This window comes from Sus scrofa, chromosome 16 (assembly GCF_000003025.6).
Source record: "Sus scrofa isolate TJ Tabasco breed Duroc chromosome 16, Sscrofa11.1, whole genome shotgun sequence".
Taxonomy (NCBI): Eukaryota; Metazoa; Chordata; class Mammalia; order Artiodactyla; family Suidae; genus Sus; species Sus scrofa.
In genome coordinates, this window is record NC_010458.4 from 24630195 (window position 1) to 24654399 (window position 24205).

At 40.8% G+C, this 24205-nt stretch overlaps 1 protein-coding gene across 5 annotated transcripts in view; it reads right to left on the reverse strand.

The window, feature by feature from the left end:
- The window catches only part of DAB2 (DAB2, clathrin adaptor protein), a 186300-nt gene that overhangs the window by 39557 nt on the left and 122538 nt on the right, over window positions 1-24205 (reverse strand). The window contains exon 1 of one of the 5 annotated variants that reach the window (XM_021076652.1): window positions 15527-16178. The exons of 2 other annotated variants lie outside the window; for them this stretch is intronic. The gene's annotated coding sequence lies outside the window, so the exon portion shown is untranslated. Of the gene's footprint in view, window positions 1-15526; window positions 16179-24205 lie in introns of those variants that run through there. 2 more of the 5 variants (XM_021076649.1, XM_021076653.1) reach the window with 2 other exon arrangements.

A 24205-nucleotide genomic window follows, 5' to 3' on the forward strand; every position in this document is an offset into this window, starting at 1 on the left:
TAGGAAGTCAGTTTCTATTCCACCTTCGGCAAGTTATTTACGTGACTTCTACAAACAAGGTTAAAATGGATGTGGCATTCCAGGGAACTAAGTTAAGAGTTCTTAGACAATGAAGACACAGCTTTCTTACGAGGTCTTCTTTCTTTGTTGTCATGATCAAAGAACACAAGGAAAGATCTCAAGTATCACCTTAATCTGTACAGATTTTGAAAAGTTTATTCTGGGATTTAAAGAGTGACTTTGAAGATCTTCTAACATATATTAAACTTCACTGTTTTCTTAAGTCATCTTTTCTAACATTAAAATCATTCCAGGGCTGGGGAAAAGGGGAAAAAAATCAAATTTATACCAGCTGCATTAAAAACAAGCTATCTAAGAAAAGTGTCCTGGTTATGTCATTAGACAATTTTTCAAAGGCTCAAGTCTTGACTATTTCATTTACTATTTTCTCTTTTTTATTTTTTTGTCTTTCGTCTTTTTAGGGCCGCACCTGAGGCATATGGAGGTTCCCAGGCTAGGGGTCGAATCAGAGCTGCAGCTGCCGGCCTACACCACGCCACAGCAACATGGGATCCAAGCTGCGTCTGACACTTACACCACACAGCTCAGGGCAACGCTGGATCCGTTAAAGAGTGAGGCCAAGGATCGAACCTGCATCCTCATAGATCCAAGTTGGGCTTGTTAACCACCGAGCGACAAAGGGAACTCCCTATTTTCTCTTTTTTTAAAGATAAGTTCTTGAGGCAGCATGAACAGATGACTTTGAGGAACTTAGAAAAATGCTATTTTTCTTTCCCAGGATCAACATAATTTTGTTTTTGTTTTACTTCTGATCTAGATATTATTCTACAAGATTAAAGAAGTAACAAGTGTCTTATCTTTATATGAAGTAATATTTAATGCAATATTCTAGTTCCTATAAACCTATACCACTACCCTGATAAAAAACTCAGTTTGGATATTTTAAAAGGAAATAAATGCATAACTAAATAAATCAACAGTTCATATAGTGACCAAGGAATTGGTGCCTCCCAAAGAGCTTAACATGTTTGAAATGATAAACTTATATACTAGGAAAATCTAGCTTTTCTGACTTTGTGGACTATAAAGACTGATATATTAGATCTATGTGTGGTCTTTTAAAATGTGTAATAGCATTAGTTTCACTCTAATGCTGGGTAACCTTCTGACTTGAGTTGATAATGTGAGTACTGTATTGTCTAACAGTTGTGCTAAAAGCCTGTGAAATATATTCAGTTTTCTAGTTCTCAGAGCTTTAGCTAGAAATGATGGAGTTCCCGTCGTGGCTCAGTGGTTAACGAATCCGACTAGGAACCATGAGGTTGTGGGTTCGATCCCTGGCCTTGCTCAGTGGGTTAGGGATCTGGTGTTGCTGTGAGCTGTGGTGTAGGTCACAGACGTGGCTCAGATCCCGCGTTGCTGTGGCTCTGGCGTAGGCTGGCATCTATACCTCCGATGAGACCCTAGCCCAGGAACCTCCACATGCCATGGGAGTGGCAATAGGAAAGGCAAAAAGACCAAAAAAAAAAAAAAAAAGAAAAAAAGAAAAAGAAAAGAAATGATGTTGAGTATTTGTCCTTCGCATCCAGTTATTATACAAAACCTGCCTAGCACTCAGAATCTCACGTATCACTTGGCTTGGCTTTAGGGCAAGCAGTTGGTCAAAAATCTGGCTCACTACAGGAAGACTTTCCTAGAATAAATGGATAAGATGAGAATCCTTCCTTCTCCCAGGCCAGTCGAATGTATCACCCCTGCTGGGTTTCATCACCTTCTTAACATGACAAATCATGGGGATGCCATGTGGGTCTAGAGTTTTAGCATGAGATGAACTGGTAGATACAGCACGTTATCACAGGCCACTTTGCTGGGCTTCCACTGAGACCTCCCGGCTCATTATTAGATGTCATATTTATATTCAACTATAAAAAGATTTCTGATTAGTCTACACAGGAATGTCAACATCAATGATTCACTGGGAAGGAAGTATCCTTGCTTCATAAAAAATGTAATATTTAAGCAAGCTGTTTCTTTAGCTTTTGGAGCAATCTCATCTGTTCTCTGAACCATTAATGACCTGTTGCAAAATTCTGTGTCTGCCAAGTCATTGGCATTTAAATACTTGAGGAAAACATGAATGGATATACATGAACAGAGAGGAACTCCATTTGTAGCCTCTCTTTACAGTCTATTATGGTCATTAAATAAAACTAACCTGAGTTGGTCCTTGAACTTTTAGATTCACTCCACAGTGGCATCTGGTATTTTCTAGTCTTATTATGTAGGCATTTTTAGCATCAGAGAATGCAATTAGATCATTTGTTTCCTTAGCTCAACTCTTTAGCCCCGCGCGAAGACAAGTTGAAAGACACTATTAAGTTCCTAATCCAATCTTTATTAAAAAAGACTCAATACTGTAGACAAGGAGGATAAGACAAATCCTCAAAAAAGTAATGATCAAGCTTTTCTATAACCCAATGCTGCCTTCTAGTGCAGTAAAATTTGAAATTAGGAATATGTTTATAATTGTAATTTTCTTTCTTTTCCATCATGGTTTATTACAGGATATTGAATATAGTTTTCCTGTGCTCTATAGTAGGACTTTGTTGTGTATCTATTTTATTATAGTAGTTTGTGATAGAGTGGTAATGTTTTAAAAATCAGAATGCATTCCTTAAATTACAGAAGTGTGTAGGCAAGGAATTCCACCAAAGAAAGTAGTGAGAGAAACAACACTAACACGCATTCTCAGTTTCTCTAAGATGAACAGTGTTTTAGGTCTCATTAACAGAAGCAGGATATAAAATTTTTTTCTCAGAGTCAGTCTTTCCAGTGTTGAGGGTCTCTCACTGAAATGTCATTCTACCTTTGCATCTCCACCGAAGAAATTCCTTTAAGAGTCAAGTGCCATTCCTGTTGACTCTTAAGAGCATGTCACCCGTCTCATACTATGCCTAGTCAGTGTGACTCCACAGATGGTGAATCACTGGCTTTACCCCAGATTTTGCCCTGAGGCCATGCCATTCGAAAATTTAAAAGGCCTCCAAGTACTGGCAGCTTTTTTCATTGCTGTGGAGAGCATACAGGGTATAGTGATTGATACCTGCTCAAAGCCACTACGACTTCGAGACAGGAAACAAAGTTACCCCTAAATGCCATTGGTCAGTACCAAAAAATTAATTCATGTAACAAATCTATGTCCCTACTACGTGCCAGGCACTATTCTAGAGGTTGGGATACATCAGTGAGCAAAAGAAACATCTATTACCTTATAGGGTTTACACACTAGCAGGGGAAACCCATAAGTGGATTAGAGTCTTTCAGAACGTAACAGGTGCTCTAGAAAAAGTGATCAGAGTAAAGTGAGTTGGAGTACAGGGTTGGGGACAGCTTTCATAGGTTTTTTGGAAACACAGAAGGAATATCATATTATTAAAGGTTAAATTTATTGAACACTCATTATATGCCAGGTGTGATGCTATGTCTCTCTCATTTAGTCCTAGGGGAAGGTATCCTCAATCCATCTTGACAAGAGTAGAAACTAAAGTACGGAAGTTCATCAGCCCTCTAAAAGTTGCACACGTCTAATATCTATGCTCTTAATTTGTTTTAGAACAACCCAGGCAAAAAGGGAGAATTAATCCAGTTCTTCCAATAGGTGGAATGGGCATTAGCCAGAAATACATTTGGGAAAGAGGAATTGATATCAATGGGAGAAGGATATTTATGTCACCTTGGCCAGAATACTGGACCCATGCTGGGTTATACTATGGGAAAAGGTTGAAAAGCAGGTCAGACTGGATGGGTTTACAGAATTATATTTTGTCTAGACGGTACTGAGAAGACTTTGAGGTTTTGAGCAATGGTGTGGAGGTCAGGGTGGTGACAAATCCATGTATGGAGCCATGGCATCAAAGAGTCAGATAGCTTTGTAGTATGATAGCTGCACGAACTTGCCATTTTGAGTGATTCAACACTGCCGGTTTCTTTCATTTAATTACTTGGCTAATCTTTTGGAAACAAAGCCTTTTAATAGAAAGGTTAAGGCCTAACAATCTCAAATGTCAGATTCAAGGTTATCCCATCTTGCCAAGTTTGGTGACCCTCAAACTTCAAATAAACAATATGTCCTAAAAGTGGCTTAAAAAAAAAAAAAGAAGGCCATTATATTTTATAACTTTCATTCTAAACCCTAAAAAAAAGGATTCCCATTGTCAGTTTTATAAAAACGTGTGTAAGTGATGATAATATGCACACCTAAAGGAACATCTTTTGTAAAAAGCAGCTATTGACTAAAATAGTCATGGCATTATAGCTCCTTATGTAAAGCAGAATAGACAGCATTTTCCCATTGTATATCTGTTTCTCCAAATAACTACTGAGAGACTAGAAGGATCAGTACCAAGGAAATACTGGTTAAGAAGAGTGGCAGTGGGGTGAGAGACAGATCTCTGCTTCTTAAACATTTAGAATAGCGGTATTAGGGTGACACACCTTTCTGTATTTCAAAAATTGAATTCCTTAGAGACATGCTAATTTGTCAGGCAGCAATATTTAAAATGTAGGCAGATTTATAGTTTAACTCGGGCTAAGGATAAAATCATGAAGCTACTCTAGGATCAGGTACATGAAATTAAAGTCTAAAGAAAGCTAAGAGAACTGGACTTTCCGTGTGGCTTCATAACAAAAGCTAAGAGAACTTATATATTGAACTTGAACACCTCTGGAAGCATACAGAACACTGTCCATAGCAAGCTTTCCACACTGTCTTAGAGTTTAACTGATGCTTATCTATCCAAAGTTGTTGAGAAAAGCTTCTGATGTATTACAACAAGTGAGCATAAGTTTTGAATCAAATGCTCACGAGGGTTTGAAAAAACTTTTATGCTAGGATTTTAAAGTTGGTCGGAATGTGGTCTATAGCCGATTTCAGACTGGTTTTCTTAGATCCAATGGGGTCTGTGTAGACAGGAACAAGTTGGCAACCTAATTAAAGCATTTAAAGAACCTAATGGATATCAATTTTTACCTACAATATAGCTGCGCACACAAATTAAAAAAAAAAAAAAAGTTTTCCTTGATTTGAGCAGAAACTGTATTCTATCAAAGGGATAACTTTAATTATCCAGTACCGAGCCTAAGTTTTCATCTGTTTTCTCAATTTTTATTAGTTGTTTAGTAAATGGTTTGGTAGATGCTTTTAAAAGGAGAAACAGGAGGAGAGTAAAAAGTTGTCCTTGAAAGATCAGGTTGAAAACTATTCACCGGTATGATCATTATCAGCCAGGTAATTATACCCATTGGGTCAGAGAGATGTGTGCACCATGATGAACACTCCAGTGGTACGAGTTTAACCAAGGACTTGAAAAAAACCACACCATCTGGAGAATTTCAGTAACAGCTTGTCTGCCTTTCTCAGGCCCTGAGTAGCTATAAACTAGAGGAACATAGAGATCTTGCTCATTATAAATAACTTTAAGGTTAAAAAAAAAAGACTCAGAACTTTTTTGCTTATGTCAACAGATAAGGCAAGCTGAAGTTCCCCATTTTGCTCACTTTATAATAAATTCCAGTCAATGTTGCAGACAGTAGCTTGAATCACTTATTCACCTGATGATCTAGTTAGTGTTTACTGAATACCTACTATGTGCCAAGCACTGTATAATGCTACAGACTGACAAAAATAGATATGGTCTCTACTCTCAAGGGCTTACTGTATAGGCAGGGAAGAAAGAATAGCAAGGAATAACTGCAACTGGTGTTAAGAGGAAATGTTTCTGATTAGGGTAGAAAGTTTCACTGCCATTAATAATGTTTATGAGAAGACAAAATCAGACCACTTCAAGGACCTCTACAAATTGTTTTCTTATTAATACTAACCAGGGAAACATGCAAACTTTGTCTTAATCACTGTCTTCAAGAGACAGTTTTAAAATGATGACACTTACTTAAAACATTAATTATATGGGGATATTTACACTGAATATTTGGGAATCTCCTATAACAATATTGCAACCGGAAGAGCATCTATGTGGCAGAACCAGTGGGAAGAAAAGAAAAAATCTTGTGACATGCTAGGTTATTAAGAAATGTCAGTGATGCTCCTGCAACGGTGTCTTAAAATCCAAAGTTCTGAATTGACACCATTTTCATAAACACAGGAAAGAAACACTGTGCTCATTTGGCATCAGTTTTGTCACTGAATTTGCACAAGCAATTCAGAGATGACACAAACCTCTATATTCTAGAACCACACGTTCTGTGGCACTCTTAATTACCAGATTTTTCTAAGGGTACAGCAGTGTCAACTTCAGATCAGACCAAACTACTGAACTCCAGATTTAAAAGAAGCAATATTTTAAAAACGTTAACTATGGGCCCCTACTAGTGGCTTTAGTTATTTAAGGAGCACTACTTTGTTTACAAGGGCATTAGCAGGAGAATATTCAGTAACATTTGGTTAAGTTTAGCCTTCATCAAGGAAATGGAAGGCTGAGTTTATTATCACCCCAGATAGTAAGGCCCTCAGCAAGTTTGGCTGCATGATATATAAGAATCCAGATCCTCAAACAGAGCACAGTTGCATTCACTGTTTCTACTAAAGTTCTTATTTAGAAAGCCAAATATTTATATCTCTACCCACTATCTGGCAACAGACCTACAGATTTTCTTTTGTTCATGGATCTACCTAAAAGATCAACAACAGTACTGTCTGTAGCTTAGAATGAACTTAAGATTTTATCTTAGACTGTTCACATATCTACTGAATCTGGCAAACTCTTGACCCTCTATTTTCCATAATTACCCTTTATTTCCACATCTTTCCTCCATTCCCACTAAAAAAAAAAAAAAATTTTTTTTTTTACTTCCTTGTTATGGCATTCCTCCCCAATCTTGCCTCAGAGCCATTCCAAATTCCTGCCTCCAAAAGAGCTATATTACCTTGTGTCATATACCTTGTTCCTCCAACTCCTATTACAATGTTATTTTTATATTTTCTAGGCACACCACACAAGTATTTCATAATACATTTAGCATACTTGAAGTAGAAAACTCTGGGATGAATTCTTCCTTCCATCTTCTCAAAAGGATCCAATGAGAATCTAAGTATTAAGAGACTCAAGTTATTATACCTGATCTACTTTTCATGGCTGAATTCTTACAGCAGTACCCTATCAGACCCCATGGTCTTCCTAAATTCGTATTCATCAGGAGCAGTGATCAATTCCTTTACTCACAGTCAAGGTGAGATTCAAAGTCTTTCATACTTTGAAATCATAGCAGGGTCATCTGTTCCCTAGAGAAGCCGATCTCTTCCACTTGCCCTGCACACACACACACACACACACACACACACACACACACACACACACACACGATGCCTTCTGTTGTTACTTCCCTAGCCTGTAATACTACTGCCTTTACCTACTGAATTCCTATCTGTCAATCAAAGTCCACTCCAGGCACACTGTCTTAGGTCTTCACTGGCCTCCCTCCAGCCTCACCATTTCGCTACATATACCATGACCTATAGTTGCCCTTAGAGTTATGTAGAACTCTTCCCCTCACTCAATGAAGTTCTGAGGGCAGGGAATCATTTATCCTACCTTTCTAGTCCCCACAGTCTGGTAGAGAGCAGGGCAGGTAAGACATTAGAGGTAATACAGAGTTGCCCTTTGCTCCTGAAGATTAAATTTTTACTTTGCTGATATTTCGTGAAATATAGGTTTTTCTTCAACTGCTAAGCAATCACCACTCAAATTCATCCTGCCAATGTAGCCGGATAAATTGATGAGTCAGCACTCTGTTTTCCTGATTTAATAAAGAAATCTACTGCTTAGCAGATAAAGACCTGAGTCCTTGCCCTGACATCAAAAGCTCAGTGGAACCCATCCCTCCTTTCCAAATGATATCATCCTTACCTCTCTCCTGCCTGTACTTTCTCTTGGCCAAACTGGCCAATCAGTATTCTTTGGACATTGCTCTGCATCATGTGCTTATAAGCTTCCGTCTAAAATGCATTTCTATTTCTATATTTGCTGATCTGACTTCCACCATCCCTTTAAAGGCCAAGTCCATTATCACACCCATGCTTTTTTTTTTTCTCTAAATCCTACCCTGTACCACTTAATTATAATAAAACCATATGTTAGTTGAGCAGTTGTCATTTTTTCTAAATTTCTTACAGCAATTGTTGCTGGTTATGTGTTCCCTAGAAGGTGTTAGGTAAATACTTTCATCCAACTTTCAGTCACAACCAATGAAAAATTTGACCAGCCAGACAAGTCAGAAACCTCAAAAACAAGTTATTAGGCAGTGAAGCAAGCATCTATGCATCAATACATCCTTCAGAAGACAGCCTGGACATTATAAAACTATCATTTCACTTTAACTACATGAATGTTTCTGAAAAGCTTCAGCTATAGTTGAACCTTGATCTGGGCAGAAATCAATATTCCATCTCCTTATTGTCAACAGCTATAGATGGAAGAGCCTCTTCTATCAGTGGTTACGTAGTTGTTTTCTACTTCAAAAATGGGATTTTCTTTAAGATGTTTGACTTTAGAGGCAAAGATTGAAAAAAGAAACTCCAAGCAAAACCAAATAACACCACCACCACCCAACGCTGATGTAGTAAAGCACGGCTGACATTTTCCTTTAAGATATTTGAGCACCTACTACGCGTGCCATTCCAACTTCTGATCCAGAAGTAAGTTATTTGTTTCCCATCTGGATTAGCATTGTGCCCCAAGACCAGAATGGTTCAGCATTCTTCATAGGTCGATGCAAGCGCTCAGACAAATATTTAAATGCATTTGGCTTAATTCTGCTACACTAAACGGCAACACAAAACACTTTAGCATCTGTATTACATATTATAGATTAGAACAGGTCTTGGCCCCTTAATAGGACACTTAAAATACGAAAAATAAGTGAGGTCATGTGAGTGAAATGTTTAGAACAAGGAGGGCAGCTACACCCAACATGGTTACATCAATGAAGTTACTCTTCGCTTTCCAGTTATTTGGGTATGGATCAGTTCTAGACATCAGGGGCTCAATTGTCCTGCCCAGAGGAGATTTAATGGTACCTTAAGAGGTAACATCTAAGTGCTTGCACTGGTTTATGAAGCATTGCCACATTTTCTTGCTTGACTCGCACACTTAATGGTTCCACAGTATGTAAGAAAGACGGTCTTCTCATTTTCAGCCTAGATGTGTCCACCTCTAGAGTCTAGCTTGCCTAAAGACCACAGACAATGAGAACAAAACCATTTTCCATCATTAGCTTAGTTATAAGTAATTTCTTTATGGCTTCTCCTTTAATTTCGATTTGGAGGCAACTCATTTCACTGATGGAGAAAATGAAGCTCAACTGTTATATCTCGTCTTAAATAGCAAAGCTGGGTTGTGGACAGTTATTTGTAGTTCAAAGTCCATGCTCTTCACCACTAACCTATGTTGCTTCTTCAAAGCCAGAATTCCAATTCTCTCCTTCTAAGGGCATACCCTTGTGTCTTTCAGTTTAAGGTGTGATCTCTGCTAAACATTAGTCTCTGATTAACATCAGTCTTTCTTAGGACTGTTCTGCAAGGTGACTAATGGTCAGAGCCATTGAGTAGCATGCCTGAGGAATGGCAGTACTGTCATTCCAAAGCAGACCCACGGTCTACATTCTTTACTTCACACAATGTAGACTTACTTCTAGGTATCTCCTCACTGGGATTTCTGCCATTGCTAGCCTAGCAACATACTTCACAACTAGGTATTTACTAAATACTCAGATAAATATCAAGATTTGAATCTTAAAGATTTATGCTTGAATCCTAGCTCTGCCACTTACAGATACGACCTTGGGCAAGCAGATATCTACTGATCATACTGGGGTTAAGAAATGGAGATATCTCTTCTACCTTAAGTTATTTAAAGTGAAAGTCAAATGGGAGAATGGGACAGTGCTTCATAAACCATAAACATGAAGTGCTGTAGATTCCTTTACCGTTAAGGAGAGGCCTTCATGGGCACTTTGGCATGGCTTGAAAAAACAAAATAAAAAGTTTTATAGGTTAGAGAAAACCATCTGGTTCAAAGGTAATGATCTAGTTTGCAGAATTTTTTTTTTTTAAAGATGTAACTGGGATAGTCTCCTAATAAATGCAAATTAATTATATTTTGAAAAACTCTCAAATGGGAGTTCTTTTGTGGTGCATTGGGCCAAGGATCTAGTGTTGTCACTGTTGTGGCTCTGTCATGGCATAGATTTGATCCCTGGCCTGGGAACTTCCACATGCTCTAGGAGAGGCCAAAAAATAAAAATTAAAATTAAAAAACCCAAAGGAAAGGAAAAAAATTGGAAACAAGCTGATAATATGAAACTAAGGAGGAGGTTGATTTTCCAAGAATCGAGAAAGAAATACTTAAGATAGTAGGAAAAATGTAAAGGTCTCTGCTTTTTCATCTTTCTGAGATTCAGTTAAACTGAGTTATGTTTAAATGCTTTGCTTTATTACTTTCATGGCTGTAGGAATTCAGTTACTTTGTTATGCTTTCCACTGAACAACTGAATTATGAACATTAATGTGAAGGGCTTGTTGAAATACAGCTGGATGGGCCCTACTACTCATATTTGGTTCAGTGGATCTGGGATGGGAACAGAGAATTTGCATTTCTAACAAGTTCCCAAGTGATGCTGATGTAGCTGGTCTGGGGACCACACTCTAAGAACCAGAACCAGTCTTAGCTGAGTTCTCTCTGGTCATGAACTACATTTAGCTAACTAAGTGTCCCATTTTTTTTTTTTTTTTTTTTTTTTTTTTTGTCTTTTTAGGGCCATACCCGCAGCATATGGAGGTTCCCAGGCTAGGGGTGAAGTTGAAGCTACAGCTGCAGGCCTACACCACAGCCACAGCAACGTGGGATCTGAGCCGCATCTTCGACCTACACCATAGATCACGGCAATACCAGATCCTTACCCTACTGAGCGGGGTCAGGAATCGAACCCAAGTCCTCGTGGATAATAGGTTCATTAACTGCTGAGTCACAATAGGAACTCCTAAGTGTCCCATCTTGAAAGAATGAATGAATTTAACAGTTAAATGAGAACTTATGGCAGTTCATCTGTTACATGAAGATCTAAGTCTGCATCATATTGCTAAGGAGAAGTAAGATAGCTTTTTACCCAGAGAAAATATTAAGCCATAAACCCCTCACTCCAATCCCTTCCAGGCTGGAGAACGTTTCAAACCCAGCTTTTCCAGTCTTCTTACTTCCTAATCTACCTGCTCCTTTTTCTCCATCGTTACCTAAAAATCTAAGTGACAGCGCTCATGCATTCTGCCTCCTGGTAACGTCCCTGCAGGTGACACTCACTCAGCACCACCCCATTCCACCCCCCAGTTCACTCAAAATTTTACAGTAGTTAAAGGTCACTTGCCGCTAGCTAGCTTAGGGGCTAAGTTATAAGTTATGGCAGCAGAGAAACATTGCCAGGCTGCTTCTATATTGAGACAATAGCTTTTATGTTCCTGAAGCTTCATAAGCCCTACTGTTTCTCTATTGCAACAATGTAGGAATTAGCAAGAATTTGAACATTTGGAGTAAAATTTTGGATTAGAATAAGTTGGGAAGAAGAGGAAAAGGATAAGCTGGGTAGAGAGGAGATTCTACCTCACTTAATGAAAAAGTAACTTCCATTTTCAGACCAGGAAGCAATTTGTTCAGATTTTGCTTACCCTGGAGTCTCAGGCTTCCTTCCAAGGTAGGAGAAAGAGTCAGGAAGGGGAGTAACCATGGCAACCTGCCCAGCTATGAGGGCAAGGACAGTATGGGGCTCTACTGACTCAGACTTTTTATTTCTAGCCGAGGCCCTCAGTTTAGTCCGGGTGGTCCCTCCTTTCCCACTTCCTTCTGCTATGATGCTGACTTCAGGGGGAAGGATTGCTCCCTTTCTGTAGAGAGTCTGGGGGCGGGGGAGGGAGGTGGGAAAGACTTAAATGAGACCAGAGGAGGTCAGCTTGACCAAACTAAACTGCAGGCGCCAGGCAGAGAACAGAGAGTAACTCTCAGTCCGTTTCGCATAAGCCCAGCAAACTCCCTGGCTTTGTTAATATTAGGTGCTTAAGTGATTAACATTTTTCAGGTAGGCGGGTGGGGTCCAACTTTGACAAAGAAATTCCCTATTCCACTGTCAGTTTTCACCCAGGTACATAATTCAGTGGTTCAGTGGTTCAGGGAGCAAAATGAAAACAAAACATAAAATAAAGCATTCTAAGCACATTAGATTACCAGTCTTCCCAATAAGCCTTGGGGGTAGGTATTATTATTCTTTCCAGATAAGAAAGCTTAAGTACAGAGAGATGATGCAATCTGCTCATGGTCACATGAGCACCAGTGCTGTCTGTGGGATTTGAACTGAGGCAATGGGCTCCAGAACCCACACTCTCAACCACCACTCCCACCACTCAGCTGTGCTAGGTGGGAAGGGGAAGCCAGCCTGTGTGCTTGCCCCTTATGTCCATACTTAGCGTCATTTGTTCCCCTCACCAGAAATTAGCATGTCCTCTGTAGAAGGGGACTAGATGGCCTCCTTTCCTTCTGAGTCACAGGACTAATCCAGGCAGGATACATTACCATGAGTTAGGTTTCCCTTAAGCCGACAGATCTGACACTACAGCTATTTCAACTAAATGTGACTCCTGCCTACCTCTGTGCAGTTCAGTGGCACAGCTTCGACTTTAGAATTACACAGCAGTGCTCAAGAATTTTCAAATACCACATCCTGTTACACAGGTGTTTCATACTGCCAGTCGAGTTCTCATTCTGGTTCTGCCTGGAGGGTAGAACACCTTATGCGTTTGGTCAAATATCAAAACCTCCCCAACCAGTCCACTTTCAAGCCTTCCACTGGCCATTAGGGCAACTTAACACCCTGGAGAGCTCTGTCTTTGGCACCCTTCTCAAATCTTTCAGCATCTTATTTTTGTCTCCAAGAAAAGCATTAATTAAATCCTCAAGTCAGGAGAGACTGAGGAAGGGAAACACATGAAACCTTCAAAGCTATTCTGGTAAAAAATATTGGTGGTAGCAAGGACAGGCTTACAGACATATGAGGGGAGAAGGAGAAATGAAGCAGTGCATACTGGCTGTACCACTAACAGCCTGTGTCTTCGCAAAGCCTCCTGCTGACCAAAGCTTCTGCCTTCCTGCTTTCTAAATCTTCAGGTAACTGCGGCCGAGGAGGCCCATAAATATCACCCCAACTGGCTGGTCAGTAGCTTCCAGGGATCCCTGGACCCCCTCAAGCCAACGAGCATCTTAAAAGCAATTCCCTTCAACCCAAACAAGATGGCTGAAATCCATTCAACCTCTTGGACAACACAAGTAAGCTAATGCACAGGAATTTAGGCTTTTAGTTGAATCCACAACTATAAAAAGTTTTGAGTGGAAATGCAGACTCTGGATTCTGCCCTTAACAAATGAGGCAAGGCTTTGAATAAGTGCCATGCTCCTGTCCCTCTCTCACATCGTCAGGAGAAGATCTGATGGGTCCAAGATCATCAGAATGGCAACGACCAGTGTGTCAAGGCTCAAAGTTGGAAGACGTTCCCTTCCCATCTGCCTGTTCTGGCCATACATTAAAATGGAGAAGGGTATAGCTTAAGAAGAACTGATTTCTTAGGCAGCCATTTGGATAAGAAGAGACAGGGCCGGGAGTGGGAAGGGAAGGGGAAGTGAAGTTATTCATCACCAACAGGAAAAAAAACGAGACTGCTCTAGGAGGATCCCGATTAGGGATGTAGAAGAAATAACCTGTACCAGAAATACACACTGGGGAAAACCACCAGGCCTCCTTTGTGCTCTCCCAACAAGACTATCCACACTGCACAGGGCACAGTGTATTAAACGTAGCATTGTTTACTGCCACACACCTAGCACTTCAACCAAAAGAGACCTTCCCCAAAGATTAAGGAGAGCTCGATCCCAAATACTCTCGAATTCTCAAGGCAATAAACTTTCTGCTAGTGTCATGGAGGCCTATTTCCCTTCCATGAGGGAGAGGCGGAACCTGGAATGGGCAGAGCACTGGGCCCAGGGGAGGGCAGCCTAACCAAGGTCTGGCTGCTGGCTGAAGAAGCCAGGTGGAGGTGTCACAGAGAATGGAGGCAAGCCATTTGGTATCTAAGCTCCCCCATTCCCAGCTAGTTCCTCCTTCCTCAACACCCAGTTGACACTCCTGTGTGGGGAGCCAACCTCAAGACTGCAGGAAGATCAATTATATATCCCATCAAAGCCATTCCAAGAGCCTTATCAGACAGACGTCTTGAAAGCATTTTTGCAGCTGCCTTCTTTGCTCAGCCATTCCTTCTGTTTGAGTGAGTTCTACCTCCCTCTCCCCCACTCCAGTGCTTTGCCTGATTAGGGCCAGAAATTTTTTCATTAAGTCACTTTATAGTGCAATAACAACATTTACTATTCATGAAGTCGCCCTTCCATAATTTTTAAGTCTTTCCATGTGTCTGGAAGCTTATTTCTCCTCTTCTCATTTTACAGAGTGCCTCTCTTGCTTCCAAACACAAACTAAAAAGAAAAAGGATAAGATTGGGAGGGGGTGGAGTGGGGGTGTGGAGATAACATCCAGATTCTTTAAGTGTTTTTAATCCAGTTAGATTTCCCTTTGGATCCAAACGGCTCCCTGCTAAAACTGACTGTGGACCTGAATTCCAGGCTAAGAATTAAGTCAAGAGGAAAGGGCAGCAGAAACAAATAACAGAGTCAGCTCTATGCTATGAAAACCGCTATGTTGACTGGTGCTCCACCGTTTTAACCCATTCATTTTTTTCCCCCTTTCCTAGAATTCTTACTTAATTTTTCCAGATTACAGAAAGCAGGCAAACAGCATTTAAACGGCGGTCAGAGCTCCAGGGATTTCAAATAAGTTTGTCCAGCCTCTTGGGCAAATACTTTTCTTAAGAATGCGGGTGTAAGACAAAGTTCACATTTTAATGCTGTACTCTTGTCAGACACCAGGGAAGGCTTCTCCTGGGCACAAACCAGGTCCCTAGCCTTTGTCACAGACAAAAATAAACACCCCTGGAGGAGTTAATTAGGCGGTTAGCAGCCACACCAGCGTCCGACCCTGGGTGCCCGCAGAGCTTTTAAAGGAGCACAGAGACACGCACGCGCGAGCGCGCGCGGCGCGCGAGCACACAGACAAACACACACAGACACACACAGACACACACACACACACACACACACACACACACACTAAGTGCTTATTAAATGTCACAAGGGGGACATCTGGAGTCCGACCCCAAAGGTAAAAGCATTCCGTGGGAGCATTCCTCGGATGTCAGGCCACAAAACCGCCTGTTTGCCCAAGCACCCCGTCTCCTTTCTATGATGCCCCAACAATCCTGCGTCTGTGTCCCGAGGTGGGGAAAAGCAAGGGAGGGGAGGTCGTCAGAAATGGAGCCAAAGGGAAGAAGGCTCGAAAAGCTACTCACAGGCTAGTTAGCGCCTCTGCGATGCGAGCATGACTCCCGGTGCCCGAGCCTCCTGGCTGCCGCGCAGCCGACACGGCGGCCGCGCTTAAATAGCCGCCGGCCCGGGAGCCTCGGAGCCGCGGGCCACTCCCGGCGAGATATGGTTCTAATCAGATGCTGGCAGCTGAGGACTCCCCAGGAATGCGCCGGGATGTTTTTGCTGCCTGGGCTGGGTAACTCCCCCTCAACGTGTCTGCTGAGTCTTCCAAACTTAACTGTTTATTAACTCAAACTGCGGCCGGCGCTCAGGGCCGGCTCGCGTCGGCCGGAGCCCCGCCAGCGGGGGGCGATCGCCTGGAGCCCAAGCGCCAGGGAGGAGGAAAGAGTTGGGGCGCCGTCCAGAGCCCGGCTCGCGGGGCTGGGGACCAGGCGCTGGGGAGGGTGCGCTTAAGGACAGGAAAGGGAAACTCCGCAGGAAAGGGGTGGGACCCAGCGACCTTCATCTCACAAATTCCTTGTCCGGATTGCCGCTTCCAGTGATGTGGCGTCCCAAATCATCCTAAACCGGTGGGGCCCTTTGAACAAAGGGCTGCCTTCACTCCTGACTTTCCTGGCAAGAGGCAGTGGATACCAGCTCAGATCTGCTGTCTCTACAGTTGCACGTGTGACTGCCCCCTTTAAAGGAATTCCTGTCTCTTTTATGGCAGCTGTGGGTGCACTTAAATTGGTGGGTAATCTGAGTGTATACGTAAAACATACTTTATTTACATATGACATATAATCCTGTATATACAGAAATAAAAACAATACTCTCTATGAAACTGATATAAACAAAAATGTTCACATCTATATAACCTATCTAAATAAGCTGTATATTTGATATAAACAGAGAGATTATATACTGGCTTCCCGCACAGTGTGGGCATAACAGGACTTTCTCTGTACTGATTTCCATAGTGTTTCCTGCAACTCTAACAAGTATCTGAATATGAAAAATAAAATGGTTGAAAATATTGCTCTACAGTACTCATCAGTGGAAGGCACTCTATAGCATACCTTAGTGAACCTTTATAAGCTGGGGACTCATTTTCTCCATATTTTAAAATCATGAACAATTGTAAAACATCTTCAGAAGCTTTCTTCCTTTTTAAGAATTATGAAATTATTCTTGTGAAAAGCATGTTTCCCTTTTTTAAAAAAATCTGAAACAGTGTGTACTAAATGTGAAAATATTAAATTATGATTTGGATGGGAAGGGGTTATTGATTTTATTGAGTAAGCAACACACAGGATTTGCATTTTACCTCTGGAAACTGGGGCTTCAAATTGGGCTCATGGGACACCAAGGATGTATTTTGTGGTCCCAGCCTAGCCCTGACTGCAAAGCCAGTGTGTAATTTGGGACAGCTCAGTGTGAGTGACAGTCCCTGCTCTCAAGTAGGTCAGGCTTAGAAAGCTCAGAACTCAGGGGTGCAGAGCAGTAAAGCCTGGTGACAATGAGAACACCATCTCTTTCGGCCTTTACTATTTCTTCTACCTGTGCCATCCCATGGTACCTGGACATGTGGGGGCGGGGAGGGTGGTGCTGACAGTTTTCAATATTCCTCCGAAGTAATTTGCTATATTAAAAAAAATGACTTTGTGTGAATGACAGGAAGTAGATAAAATTTGGTCTTGGGACTATATTTACAACATTTATGCAAAGAACTTTAATTCTGGTACATCTTAGGATAGTCTGCTTAATTCCTAAGATCCAAAAGTACAAAGTGTTGGTTTCACTTCCAAAGGCTAAGTAGCTGGAAAAATGACAGCTGCTTTCAAGCAAATAGAGGCTTTGACAATTAGAACACACACACACACACACACACACACACACACACAAAATGGGTCTCTCCTTTAACTGCAATATGTAACACTTTCTCAATAGTGACCACCCACACCTATTTTTTTTTTTAAATCGAAAAACTCTTACTAAGAAATGTTAACTTATGTTTGCTCTACCCCACCAAATGGAAGGGATTTGTCTAAGAAGCCAGAGGAAGAAAATGATTTCATCTGCGATGAGCTGTAGTTTCAAGAGAAGATTTTGATGAAAACAGTTCATTTGTGAGCAGTGGGCTCACACATAGAGCTCGAGGTGGACTGCTCTGTCATTTCACGCAGAAATCTTCAGAGTCGACAGTGGAGAACTGTGATTTGATTTAAAGTGTATTTTTATATCTCTAGGGCTCAGATACTGCTCTGGCAGTAATTCAGTGTCCTGCTCACATTAAGAAAGAAAGAAAAAAGAGAGACGGAAGAATGAAAATAAACGTAACCCCTTTTAACCCTGGTAGAACACAGTCTCCTGTCCTAAATTCACTTCTCAGTAGGATCTGAAATGAACATCCTTACCTGAAGAATCACACCGAAGCCCCCGCCCCAGATGTTAATCCTGCCTAAACCATGGTCTTTTCTTACCACCACTGAAATTAATGTTTAGAAAATCAAGATGAGGAAAATTGAATGCAATGCTTGAAAAACTGTGGTCTTTGCATTACTCTTTCCTTGCACAAAACCTGCCTGTGAGGGGGAAGGAAGAAGAAAAAACAAAAAAACAAAAAAACCCAAACTGACGACTGTTCCCAGCCTAGGAAAGGGGTAGTTAATCCCGTGATGGCTTGCTGAAGAATGCATGGTTTATTATTAAAGTAATCTCTTAAGATTTTCCTGGAATGTGCTTCCACAGCAACTCTGCCTGTGCGAGCTATCCTACGTGTGTGTCTTTTCTTCCATAATTAAGCTGAGTACGTTTCTCCATTTAGCTCACAGACCTAAGGCTCTATCTCCCTTCTCCAGCCCTTCTTCCATCTCCTTCCCTACTGTGCTCATCTCCCTTGAACACCCCATTCCAAATCCATTTCCCGAGATTTGTAAATGGTTCTTTAGACTTCGCCACAGGTAAACTGTCCATGCACCTTGAGGCCTGGCTGGATGCTTCCAGATAGTCTAACCAAACAAGGACTGGTTGAAGTCTGGATCTAGCAAGGTCACATTTTTTTTTTTTTTTTCTTTTTTTCCTTCCTTGGTGTTGTAAAAAAAAATGAAGAGAATAGCTATTGTTTAAAGAAACTGTTCATTGACCTTTACTTGTCTTGTCTTTTTCTAGATGCAGAAAAACTTGCCCTATCAGATTTGGCTGTTGGCAAGGCAGGGCAAACGTTGGAGGCTTTTTCCTATCACCATCTAACTATCTGTCTAAAATCTAAAATATTTGGAGGGTAGTCTCACTGAAGGCAGCTTGTTTTTGTTTTGTATTGTTGGTGGCTTTTGTTTGTTTTCTTGGTTATACCCATATAGCACCTCAGAACTCAATATTTATTATTTGCATGTGGTATGAAACATTAGTGAAACTCAAATGTTACTCGAAAAGGTGGAATGTTGTAAAGGACATTTCAAAATTCAATATGTTAGATTTATGCAACTAGTTACATTTTGCTATGAATATACAGTTTTATAATGAGAAATTGTAAAGGGGAAAAAGGGTCCTTATAGAAATTATTGTCATAATATTATTTATTTGGAAAGTAAGTTAAAAAGCTATTAAAAATAAAAATGTGTATGATCCTGCAAAATCAATAATAATTATTATTATAGCAAATGCTTATACAGTTCTCTAATCCTATGAACAAGAATCTACCCCCTAAAAATAAAACATATGCAAAAATATAAAGATGTTAACTGCTGCACTGTCCATAGCAGTGGGAACCTGGGAACAAATTATGCCTGTCAGTAAGAGAATGACTGAATACATTATGATTCACCTGCACTGTGAAATCATATGCAGTCATTTAAAAGAACAAACTGGAGTTGAACTTTGTAATATGGAAGGATTTCTATTAGATAGTGTTGAGTGAGAAAAGCAAGATACAGAAAAAATGTAAAATATGTTTCTATTTTGGTAACACAAATATTTTAGTAATACAAAAAGCACGTAGGTTTGAGTGTACGTGCTTGTGTGTGAGTGTGTGTTTGTGTGTGTAGTTATTAGGGAGACTAGAGATAGGGTTTTACAACATAGATTACTGGGGACCCGTGGGAGATGAGTAGACAGGCAGGGAAGGTAAGAGCCCTGAAAAAAAGGAAAAGAAATGAAAGGAGCCCATATGCCGATACAGTTAGACTGCATTTGTGCATTTAAGTGAAACGATATAGGCATAAGGTTTGCATAATTAAAAAAAAAAAAAACACCAAGTGATTTTAAGATAAGGAAAAAGAAAAGTTGTAAAATAACTTTTACCTGAGGTGTGTTCCTCAAGGTCTTTCAGAAGTGAGTATTCATCAGTGTTCTCCAGATCTAATTTGGCCTCTAGAGCAAGAGTCCTCAAACTTTAATTTGCTCCTGGGAGCTTGCTGCAGGGCAAATTCTCCAGGCCCAGCCCCAGACACTGGAAAGGTGTGGGTGGGTGGGGGGGAGGGGAGGCATGCAGTGCATGGGAATCTGCATGTTTAACCAGCACTTCCTGGTGATTCAAATGCTCTGGTCTTAGGGGACCACTCTGAGAAACACTGACTTTCTCTGGTGGTTATAAAGACACTTGTTTTGTTCCCCTCTGAGCCCTGAGAACTGTGTGGAGAGGGAAAACAGCAGGGTTGAGAGGAAACAGGTGTCACTAGCCTTTAGATACTACACTTTCTCTCTCCCCTCAGCTCTATGAAGCTTCAGACAGCATCCTGGCTCTGATGGGGACTTCTTTCCTTGCCCCCTCATATTTGCATTTCCACCCTTGTCACTTACTGTGGCGTGAAAGGCACTGCCCAGTGTTCAAGGGGATCTCAGGCATTAGTAAGGACAGGGATTTTTTTTCTCCCTTTTTTGAGCGCGTGGAGGCAACTGTCAACTCCACCTTGCACCCAGCTTAAGGTTAGCCAGACAGAGAGAAGGTTTCAGGGCCTCGAATTCCTAGGATGGCCCTTTACTACCCTGAAGTCATTTTACATCTTGGCTTCAAATGGAACATTTGAAAATTGAAACTATATATTATGCATATGATTGCTTTTCTGATACCGCAAAGCAAAGTGGGATTTAAGATCGTATCTGAGTTAAAATTCAGGCTCGATCTCTTACTAAAAGGCAAGGTTTTCTCAAGTCACCTAATGGCTTAAGTACTCAATTTTCTTATCTATAAAACAGGCATGCTCTTTCTCCTCCCATTCTGGCTTTTGGTGGGAAGAAAAGGAAGTTATATTCCTGAGAGGACTCTGGAAAGTTTGAGATTATATAAATACTATAAATTATGTAAAAGTTATGCAAAAATACATTATTTGGGGGGATAAGAAAGGTGGTTTTGTCTCAAGTTATTTCCACCACCAATATCAGAAATTCTATCACTAGTTAATCCATGTTCCTCTGGCTATAGTGAACCTTCTTAAGGCTGATCCCTTGGGCTAGTCCCAGGCCCTGATTTTCTAACATATTAGTGAGGATTACTGTAATGGATCCCGTTTCATCCTGTCAGACAGATACATGAATTTCTGCTGAATATTACCAGGGATGTTAAAAGGGGGAAAAGGCTGAAAATGAGAAAATAAATAGGCACCAACCTCTTTTGCTTTGGAGATTTGTTGCCACTACTGAAAAAGGGGCCTCTGCATCCATAGACGTTCAATTTACTACAAAAAAAAATGTAAAATGTCCACTCTGCTCCAACTATGGCCATGCGTGCTGTCCTGGGCTTCTTGGGTTGGCTTAATAATCTCATTTCTAGACTGGATTAGCTACTTGTGAATCAAGGGGGAATACTATTTGCTGTACTCATTTAATGCTTAGGCTCAAAATCACTTCTTAATTAAGAATGGAGAGAAACCATGTCTGGACTCCAGGGTAATTTTACTCCCCAATTAATTTGAAACTTAGGGATGTGTGTGTGCCCATGATTATGTGCATTTTCTGAGGAGGCGCACCGTAGATTTCACTGGATAACCAAAGGACTCCATGGCATAAAAAAGATTAAATTCCACTGCATTACGGTTGTCTAGTCACATTCTTCCTATTCATTTTTATCTGAGGTTTTTTATCTGAGTCTTTTGCACCAATCTGATTTGTGTCCTCGACATCATTGCCAAACAGGTTAGGGCAAGCATTCCTTTTTCTAAAGGTTAAGAGATGTAAGCACAGAAGTTGACTTACTTCTGTTTACAAAGTTAGAGACAGAGCTAGAACCATTACTCAACATTCCCGAATGACCTAGAACATATGGCTTATGGAGCTGTGACCCAACCTTAATCATGGTGGTTAGTGACAAAGCTTAGGGGTCCTGTCTCCTGTGTTGGTCTGGCCAATATCTGTGGTAGATACCCCTTCATGGTAGACACTGGCAAATGGAAGGAGCTCCAGAAAAGGGCTGCTTGGACAGTGGGGGAATTTTCCTGGGGACAGAGAACTACTGTGGACTTGGCTAGCAAGGCCTGACTGAATTGCACCTGTGTCGCCAGGGATGGGGAGTGGAGACCTGTGGATAGTAGAGCTCTTTCCTACTATTCAAAGGTTTGTCCTGTGGGAAGTAGATTAGATCCCTCTCTTTGGAGGAAGGGGATCCTTTGCTCAGTTGAATAGTTTTCCTCCAAGGTTCCTGTCTACCTGGGACTTCAGAATAGGATTTATTTGGAAAGAAGTTTTATGTAAATGTAACTAGTTAAGACAAGGTCTTACTGGATTGTATGAAGTCTCATCTCCTTCAGTGAAAGCTTTTTATCTGCCCTGTGATGCTTTCTGGCCACAATATCTTGGCTTTTTGCTATATCTTATTTTCATTTAGCACCTCCCTGGAGCCAGTGTATCTAGGTGTGAATTCCAGCTCACCTATTGTGAGATCTGAGAGTTACTGAACTTCTTTTCAATGAATGAAGGAAATAACAGAACTTCCTTCAGTGTTGCTATGAGTATTAAATAAGCCAATTAGTCTAAAGGACTTGCAGTAATAGTTAGCACCTAGTAGAGTGCTGACAATAATGTGATTTTGTGTCTGAGTATCATTAAAGGATAATTTTAAAAATATCAATTCAATGTGAAAATAAACTTACCCTAAACCTCAGACATTCCACTTCTAAATTAGCTTAGAGAAACTCCAATTCATTTGCCAAGAAATATGTCTAAGAAGGCTTAGAATAGCAAAAAGTAGAAGCAACTTGTGTCCATGAACAGGAGAGCAGATAAATAAATTGTGGTGCATGCATCCATTGGGAATACTCTAAAAATAATAAGAATGACACAGATGTGTGACCCAAAACTGCTTGTATCAACACAGATGAGAGTAAGCAGAACAAGGCACAGATGAATACATAAAGCGTGTTGCCTTTGTCTATGGTTTAGGATATAAAAAACAAAATCCCAGAGATAGAACTATTCATATAATGGTTTAAAATATAAAAAATAGGGAGTTCTCTTGTGGCACAAAAGGTTAAGGACCCAGTGTTGTCACTGCAATGGTTTGGTTCTCTGCTGTGGTGTGGGTTCAATCCCAGGGCCGGGAAATTCCATATGCCATAGGCGTGGCCAAAATAAAATCACTCATTAGAGATACAACTGTTCATGTCAATGAAAATACAGATGCATTGGTGTTCCAAGTGTGGTGCCATGGGTTAAGAATCTCACTGTAGGCGCTCAGGTCTCTACAGAGGGGAGGGTGCAATCTGTGGTGCAATGGGTTAAGGTACTGGTGTTGCCACAGCTGTGTCATAGGTCAAAGCTGGGCTCAGATTTGATCCCTGGCCTGGGAGCTTCCATATGCCACCAGTGTGGCCAAAAAAAAAAAAAAAAAAAAAAAAAAAAGAAAGAAAAAGAAAAAGAAAAAAGAAAGATGCATGGGGATGATAAATCACAAATTCAAGATGGTTATTTCCTTTGGGAGAAGGAAGAGTGATAAATAAAAGAGAGTGATAATTTTTTTCCTTGGGCTTGATTCTGGATATACAGGTTTGTATTGTTTTACTTTTATAGCTTTTAAAAAAATACAGACTCTCTTCTAAGCACTTTATAGATATTAATTCACTTCATCCTCATAACAATCCTGAGAGTTAAAACCGGTATTATTATCTCCATTTTACAGATTAAGAAACTGAGGAAACCGATTAATGTCACAGAGCTAATAAATGGCAAAGCCAGGTTTTGAACCCAAGGAGTGTGGTTCCAGGGTCTGTGACTTAACCCCTAGGCAATGCTGACTCTCCTTAATCAAGGCTGTAAGTCAGCTGACACTCCAGCACAACTGTGAAAGGCATGCTGGTCACTTCTGCCTGCTGGTTCCTGGGACTGCTCTGCACCCCCAGCTTTCCAGGCTCCCTGTCTTTCTCATCCCACTCTGGTTTTGCACTTCAGCTCTCTTTGTTCTGTTCTCCTCTCTAGATCTATGGTCTCATTAGGATTCATTTTTCTGTCTTTGCCCATGACCTTAGCATCTTTTCCAGGCCATCTCTGGTATCTGGTCTTTGACCATAAGGACCTTAAGTCTGGCTCTGGCCCTTTTGGACAATGGTCAGTGAGAGAGAGAAGAGATGGAAGTTACACATTCCAGCTGAGGACGGCAATGACGAGGTGCGCTGCAAAGGAATGTTTTCTATAAGACAGGTTTTATGAGTTTGGGTAGAAGTAGAGTTAGAAGCAGATGTGTGTGTGTTCAAGATCTAAGCTTCTTTGTTTTAGAAGAAATGCTGGTGGAAGAT